Source organism: Hemitrygon akajei, chromosome 8, assembly GCF_048418815.1.
Source record: "Hemitrygon akajei chromosome 8, sHemAka1.3, whole genome shotgun sequence".
NCBI lineage: Eukaryota > Metazoa > Chordata > Chondrichthyes > Myliobatiformes > Dasyatidae > Hemitrygon > Hemitrygon akajei.
Genome location: NC_133131.1, coordinates 135,258,777 through 135,267,616, shown reverse-complemented (window position 1 = coordinate 135,267,616; position 8,840 = coordinate 135,258,777).

Below are 8,840 nucleotides of genomic sequence, written 5' to 3'. Positions count from 1 at the left end.
GCTACTCTTCGTTTCCTGTCAGCCAGCCAATTTTCAATCCATGTCAGTACTCTGCCCCCAATACCATGTGCCCTAATTTTGCCCACTGATCTCCTATGTGGGACTTTAACAAAAGTTTTCTGGAAGTCCACCATCCTCATCCTCCTGTGCCATCAGGAGCTGGATGTGTGGGGGTGGGGGGGGCACTGTCACACCTCATGCTGGCCACCAGAAGGAGGCGGAGAAGACACGGCCAACCCTTTCCTTCTCACCTGCTATTAGGCTAATTATTAGTTCATCGTTAATCATCTGTGCTTTGATTTTAGCTCTCTGCAAGTTCCTTGTCCCTGTTTCTTTGCTCTGTCTTGGAATCTTCGTCTGCAAGTGAAATCTTGCCTTTGTTTGTAGGAATCCGTAGTTTCTGAAACTCTAATGTGTTTGGGATTTTGATTTTCCCTGCGAGCTTTTGGGTCGCTCTGCCTGTACCTTGCCTGCTAGGGAATCCAGTAAAGCCTTGTTAGATTTCTTCATCCTAATCTTGCGTGACTTTTTTTTGCAATTGCATTCACCACTATTCAGTACGAGGGGAGTTAAAACTGAAGAAGTTACCTAGTCAATGGTGACACATGCCAGACATACACAAACCAAAAGCTGTGGATGAACCAGGACATTTGTGGTCTGCTGAGGACTCAGCCTGTTGTATTTAAGACTGGTGATCCAGAACTATGCAAGAAATCCAATATGGTCTGTGCAATGCTACCTTAAGAGTAATGGATGCAGTCTCACTGGTTTTCCACTCGGACTTTTCCCCTCTCTTTTTACACTATTCAATTTAGTTAAAGTAACAGGTTTCACAACATGCAGTATGCCAGTTATATTAAACCTCTTTCTGCTCCTGATTCCCAATCTCTGATGTTCCAGGGAATATTGTCCTAGTGTACACAACCTTTCCTTCTAACTCAGGCCCTCAAGTCTAGGCACCATCCTGGTAAATCATCTTGGCATTCTTTCCAGTTTGATAATATCTTTCCTATAACAAAATGATCAAGACAGCTGCAAATTCCTAGATTAGAGGCAAAATGTCATACAATGCAAATCTCTCATCCACCCCATATCATTCAACCTATCAGACAACTATCTATTCAAATCTCTTTTACATAAGCATAGTCCACTGCTTTCTCCGCCTTGCTGATTCAACTGCATTTGAACCATCCTCTGGGGGAATGAAATCCCGCCCACCCACTTTCCCCTTGCAACTGCAGCAGTCCATTACAGGCAACATCTTGTTCTAAACCCTCTCCAGTGCAAATACATCCTTCCTATGGTGTGGTGACCAGAACTGCACATTCCCCTTTGTTTATTCAAGCTCCTTGGCATACACATCTCACCTGAACTGTACATATCAGCTGTATGGAGGAAAAAGCACAACAGTGCCTCAGCCGGCTGAAGAAGTTTGGAATGAGTCCCCAGATCCTCAGGACTTTCTACAGGACCGCCATCGAGAGTATCCTGACTGGCTGTGTCACCGCCTGGTATGGGAACTGTACTACCCTCAATCGCAGGGCACTGCAGAGGGTGGTGTGGACAGCCCTGCGCATCTGTGGATGTGAACTGTCCTCTGTTCAGGACATTTACAGCAGCAGGTGCGCAAAAGGGGCTCAGAGGATCATCAGGGACTCCAGCCACATCGACCGCAAACTGGTTCAGCTGCTTTCATCTGGCAAACGGTACCACAGCATTAAGGACTGGACCAATAGGCTCCAGGACAATTTCTCCCACCAGGCCATCAAATTGTCCAATACACATTGATCTGATTGCATATCTAACTGTACGTTGTATCTGTCTGTACATGTATATGTAATGCTCTGTAAAGTTTCACTGCTAATGTAGTGGTTTCTCTGTAGTAGCAGTGTTTGGGTTATGACTAGAGATAACGGGGGGCTTTGGAATGTGCGCCATTCAATGAGAGGCGTGTTTTTCTTTCTTGTGTGCCCGAGAGAAAGGTTCACGGGGTTTTGTTCGGTGGAAGATGGACAGAGAAGATGCCGAAATGGGGAAATCAAGGTCTGCAGGACGGAGTGGACTTGGAATGGGGTCAGGAGTCGATGCCCGGGGGAGGGAATATCAATGGAGAACAAACAGAACGGGGAGAAGCTTTCTGCCTACATATTTCAGCTTGAGAGACAGCTAAATTGCTTGTGGCACAATGGGGCCATTCAGGGGGCTGAGGTGGATCAGTTAAGAATGGACCAGATAGCAAAGGGCACTCCGTCCCGGGATCTGATTGCTTGGAGTCTCCGACTGTCTCATAAGACACATCCGCCTCCCTCATTTGTTGAACTGATTGGAGAAGTACGGAGGAGAAGAATGCATCAGAGGTGTGGGAGGCCTCAGTCAGCAGGGTACAGTCCTCGGTAGTGGTCCCCTGCGGTGAAGCGGCAGAGTTGAGAATTGAGATGTCTCGGCTGTTGTCAGTGGATGTGACCTCTCCATATGATGGAGCTGATGGGGGGGGGGGAGCAGTTCCCTTAAGGGGACGAACAATGCGGAGGGCTGCGAGCAGCCGGTGTCATGCGAGAAAGAGAGTGAGCCCCCAGGTACCTAAGCAGAGAAAATCGTTGGGAAAACTTAGAGGAGACCCAGTGAGGGAACAGGCTGGTGTCTTTGGGGGAACACGTTCACAGCAACCCCCGAAAGCAAAAGACCCCATTCCTGAAGGATTAGTGGGGCCATGCTCCAGTGTATCGCTACAAATACAGGGTATTTATGCTAAAGACATACTCAACACTGGGTCACAGGTCACATTGCTCCACCGTTCATTTTACAACTGGTATCTGAAGCATTTACCATTGACCCCATTCAGTGCACTGGAGATCTGGGGTTTTAGTGCAGGTGATTATCCGTACGATGGTTATTTGTCAGTGAAACTGGAGTTCTTGGAGGCCGATGTGGGAGTGGATGAGGTCCTTGATACATTAGTGCTGGTTTGTGTAGACCCCGCTGAGGCGGGCCGTGTTTCAGTCCTGGAGGGGACCAACACTCCTCTTGTGAGAAGGCTCATGGGGGCCTGCAAGGAGAAGGCGGGTGAGAACTTTCTGGGAACATTGTCCGTGCAGCCAGTGTTTTGAGCTGCTTTTGAAGAAGTGTGTGGCTGCATTGGGCTGGATACCGAATTTAGACATGGGACTGTGTGGTTCACCCACTTGAAGCCAATAGTGTTATGGCCTGGGGAAGTATTGAGAGTGATAGGGACCCCTAAATTTCCTGGAGTGCCCGAGGGCGAGGCCCTCTTAGTGGACGCTCTGGAAGACCATTAAGGGGGAGTTGGGATTTCCTGCTGGGGTACTGGTGAGGCCTGAACTGCAGAAGCTTCGGTTGTGCAGGTGAGCAGGATGGTAGTGATTGACAGGAGCACTATGAAGAGGGAGGTCACCTTCAAGTGGGGGATGCCCCTGGCAGATTTGTTCTCAGCGATAGTAATGTCAGGTGTCCCTGTGAGACAAGCTGGGGTGAAAGTATTGGAAAAAGGGGGAAAAGTTGACTGCTGAGTCATTCAACTTCGGGGACTCCCCGGTTCCTGTGGGTTGGACGAGGAGGTTGGTAGAGAAGATGTTGAAGCTGGAAGTGTCTTTTCCACTGACGAGTTTGATGTGGGTTGTTCCAAGAGCACTTGTCACACTATCCAAGTAACTGAGGACAGCCTGTTTAGAGAGTGGTCACAGCGACCGGTCCCTGTAGAGGTGGAAGGCATTCAGCAGCATTTGTATAAGTTAAAGGAAGCTGGGATCATCACTGAATCCAGAAGCCCCTAGGTGTCTCCAATAGTAGTGACCAGAAAGAAGAATGGGAAGGTACGGATGCGTGTGGACTATAGGACTCTGAACAGGCATACTGTCCCTGACCAGTATACAGTCCCAAGGATTAAAGATGCACTGGCCTGTCTGAGTGGTGTGAAGTGGTTCAGTGTGCTGGATTTGAGGAGTGGATATTACCAGATCCCCATGAGTGAGGCTGACAAAGAGAAGACAGCATTTGTCTGTCCCCTGGGATTCTTCCAGTTTGAAAGGATGCCCCAGGGATTATTGAGAGCCCCTGCAACTTTCCAGCAGGTCATGGAGAAGATGGTGGAGGATATGAACTTGCTTGAGGTATTGGTGTATCCGAATGACCTTAGTGTTTGGGTCCACCTTGGAAGAACATGAAGCGAGGCTACTGAAGGTGCTAGACTGCCTGAAAGCTGAAGGGTTAAAACTTTCCCTGGACAAGTGCCAGTTCTGCCAAATGTCTGTTATCTATGTCGGGCACAAAATCTCACAGAATAGAATAGCTACAGATCTAGCTAAGATATAAGCGGTTACCACTTGGCCAAGGCCCCAGACTGTGAGCGCTCTGCGCTCATTCCTTGGGTTCTGTGGTTACTATCGGAGGTTCGTAAAGGGCTATACAAAAGTGAGTCACCCATTGATTCAACTTCAGTGTAGTTACCCTCCCTTGGGGAAGAAAGGGAGAGGGAAAAACGGAGAGGGGGGTAGAGAGTATCTTAGCCTGTTTGAGCCCTTTGGACCAAGGTGGGATGCGAAATGTGAAGAGGCCTTTCAGTCACTAGAGGAGCTGCTGACCCAGGCGCCCGTGTTGGGTTTTGCGGACCCCCGCTTGCCGTATGTACTGCATACGGATGCCAGCAGAGAGGGCTTAGGGTGTCCTTAGGGAGTTGAGATCCATTGCATTTGTCAGCTGGAGTCTGTCGCCCTCCAAGATAAACTAACCCACGCACAAGTTAGAGTTTCTGGCATTGAAATGGGCTGTGGTGGATAAACTGAGTGACTACCTCAGTGGTGTCAAGCTTGAGGTGAGGACAGACAACAATCCCCTAACATATATCCTCAGCTCAGTGAAATTGGATGCCACAGGACATCGGTGGTTGGCGGCGTTGTCTGCCTGTGATTTCAGGCTGGCCAGGAAGCAGATTCAGTGATGCTGATGCTTTGTCCCGACATCCACATGAGGGACTGGACAGGGATGAAGAGTGGGAGAGCATTCCTGCCCCAGAGGTGAAGGTCATTTGTCAGTTTGCCATCATGGTGAAGGCAGAAGAAAGCAGGGGCTGGATCGAGTGGCATATTAAAATTGAAAGCTTCTGATGATGGCATTCCACAAGTTCACTGTAATCTGACTGCTTGGAAGACAGATCAGTTGCCAGAATTGAGTTCTGGGGAAGCGGCAGCTGCTCGGTGAGATGACCCGGGTATTGGTGCCATTTGGTCCGTGGTCAGGAAGGGAGACATGGCTCAGGTGGAGAAGATGAAATACACTGTGCTGCCTCCATTTCTGAGCCAATGGCCCTGGTGGGAGTTGCAGAACCAGATCTTATATCGGGTTACGTCACCCCTTACCAACTTCTGTGTAGCCAGTTGGTTCTGCCGGAGAAGTATCGTAGGATTGAGTTGAAGTTACTTTGTGATGATTCTGGACATTTGGGGGTGGAAAAGACCTATGGATTGCTCAGAGACCAGTTTTACTGGCCCCAAATGAAGTCAGAGGTTGAAGAATACTGCAAGTCGTGCATTCGCTGCATACGGCGGAAGACACTGCCTGCGCGGGCAGCGCCTTTGTCCCACCTGCAGAGCGCAGGGCCCCTGGACCTGGTGTGTATCAATTTCCTGTCCATAGAACCCAATGCCAGCAACACAGCAAATGTCTTAGTCATAACAGAGCACTACACCAGATATGCTCAGGCTTTTCCTACTAAGGACCAGAGGGCATCCACAGTGGCCCTCTAAGATGTTATTGTCAGGAATGGGGGCAGGATTGGACCCAAATGCAAGACGCAGGCACTGAAGTACTAGGGGTAGGACAGGATGGGGATGCCGTGGCATGTGAGGGGCAAGGCAGGTGGGGCTGGATCCCAGAGATCAGGAGAGGCGGGAGGATCCCAGAGTTCAGGCGAGGCAGGCAGGAGGATTCCTCATGGTGGGCCACATGGATCCCAGGCAGGGCCACCTCCCAGGCAGAAAACACAGAGGCCTGGGCCAGTCGCAGACACCTGGGCAGGTGCGGGGCACAACCTTAGGGAGCAATAGGTGTAAAGGGCAGAAACCCCCGCCAGCCAGTGACAATCCAGCTGGACCTCCCCAACAGAGGCAACGGGTAGGAAAAGGCAGATGGGTGGAAAGCACCAGGCAGCAGCAGTCCAGCCAGACCTGCCCAACAGAGGCAACAAGTAGGCAGGGGGTAGAACCCCCACCAGGCAGCGGCAGTTCAGCCAGAGCTGCCCGATGGAGGCAAGGGATCAGAAGGAAGCTGGGTCCAGGGTAAGCAGCAGGACTACCATGATACACCGGTAATTTGGGAAAAACACCTACAACATGGCAGCACAAGCAAGGAGAATAAGGCGGAACAGCGGGACCAGCGCACAGGGGAGAAGCAGGGGAACAAGACCAACCGGATAGAGCATATACAGAACAGGCCAGCAACCAGGGTAGAACAGGATACAGACAGGATTCAGAGCCAGTGGTCCCGGTACAGAGCAGGTTAAACAAGCTTCAGAGTAGGACAACCCCACAACTAGGCTCAGTCCCCGAGCCCCTTATAAACACCTGCCCCCTAATAGGCAACAGGTGTACCTCCTTAAGCCAAGATAATCCAGGAGGGCTGGCTGCAAGGCCCAGAATCCGGAGTCTGCGGACCGGAGCAAGACCCGGAAGGCGGTCTCCGGACCGGACTCTAACAGTTATGGGAGAAGTATTAGGCGGACACCTAATGATCAGGGATGGGATTTTGAGAGCAGACTCATTCATGAGTTACTGGGCATGCTTGGAGTCGAGAAGTCGAAGACCACGCCCTATCACCAATAGGGTGATCCCCAGCCCTAGAGGTTTAATCAGACCTTGCTAGACATGCTCAGAACCCTGGAGATCAGCAAGAAGAGCAGGTGGAGTCAACATATTGGACATCTGGTCCATAGTTACAACTGTACCCGAAATGAAGCTGCCAGGTATGCGCTGAATTATCTGATGTTTGGGCGCAAGGTGAGGTTGCCCATTGACCTTTGTTTTGGGACTGATGAGGGTGACTTACCACTGAAGACTTATCTGAAGTATGTGTCTGATATGAGGAGAGAGCTGAAAATGGCTTATGAATTAGCCATGGTCGCGGCTGCCAAGCAGAATAAAGGAAATAAGAGGAGGTATGATCAAAAGGTGAGGTTTTCCCAACTCCTGCCGGGAGACCGAGTCCTCATAAGGAATTTTGGGCTACCTGGGAAGCATAAGCTGGCTGACTGCTGGGTTACCACACCCTACGTGGTGGAGAGTCAGAAGCCAAACCTACCAGTTTTCTGGGTGAAACCAGAGGATGGGAACGGGCCTGTGAAGATTCTCCATCGGAACCACCTTCTGCCTCTGGGACAAGAGGTTCAGGTTGACCCAGAGCCCAACCTGAAGCCTAAACCTAGTAAATGGACTCTGCAACCATGCGAGGTGACTGCAGGGCCAACTGCAGGAAAGGTTAAGCCGCCCCCCGGCCCTGAGAGGGATACTGATTTGGAGGATGAGGACCTGGAGTTGTGGTAGATGCTGCCTTCTGCTAACTCCCCATTGAATGAGGAAGAGACTCCCTGCCCTTCTCCCACTGAGTCAGGTGAAGTGCGGGGGGGTGGGGGGGCTATCTGTGGACAGCCTGGGCTGCAGCAGGACCCTGTAAGGGATGAAGAGGGGCTTGGCCACGGGACAGAGGGGTCCAAGTTGCAAGTGGGAACGAGTGAATGGCTGGGGGAGGCCTCGCCACGTAGACCAGAAGAATCCCCAATAGTGTCGGAACTTGAAGAGTTAGGTGAAGGGGAAATGGAGGTCTCACAGAATCAGGAGACCCATGGATAGGCTGGCCTATGTAGCACTGGGGGAACAGAGTGTGGCCCCTGCTGTTTTGGGGAGCCTTTTACACCTGGGTTGGATTTTGTGCTTTTGGCAACTTATCTCAACGTCATGAGGACCTGACTAAATTTGGTGGGAGGAGAGTGTAATGCTTTGTAAGGTTTCACTGCTAATGTAAGTGTTTCTCTGTAGCAGTAGTGTTGGGGTTATGACTAGAGATAACGGGGGGCTTTAGAATGTGCGCCATCCAATGAGAGGCGTGTTTTTCTTACTTGTGCGCCTGAGAGAAGGGGTCACGGAGTTTTATTCAGCGGAAGATGGAGAGAGAAGATGCCAGAATGGAGAAGTCGTAGTCTGCAGGATGGAGTGGACTTGGAATGGGGTCAACATCCCGGGGGGGGGGGGGCGGAATTGATGGAGAATGAACAGATGGGGAAACAGTGAGCTCCAACGTTGCCCATTACACTTTTTCATGAGAATGGGCCCTCTTTCTCTTTTGCTTCTTTACTAACCCTATTGTCAAATTAAGAATTATAAAGCTCCATCATTTAAAAGCATATTGTGTACTGTTTGTAATTTTGTGGTACTAATTTGTAACAGGGGACACATCACGCAGCATCCACCCAAACGAGATTTCTGAAGTTTGGCCGAGCCGGATGCTGTCTCCCCCTAGAGTAAGCCACTAGCCGAACATACATACATAAACCAATTATATACACAATCTTAGTGTTTGAGTAATATTCTCCCATATTTCCCTTCCTTACTGTTTGTAAGATTTTTGCTCCCTCATGTTGTGAGATGGATGAAAGAAATAAAACTCTAATTCTAAGTGCAGCCTCATCAATGTCTTGTATGGCTGCAGCATAACCTCCCAACTCCTATACTCACATAACACGGAGTAGCTGGAGGAGTGGATCAGACAGCACCTATGGAGGGAAATGGACAGTTAATATTTTGGGTTGAGACCCTTCATCAGGACTCAGGATTTCC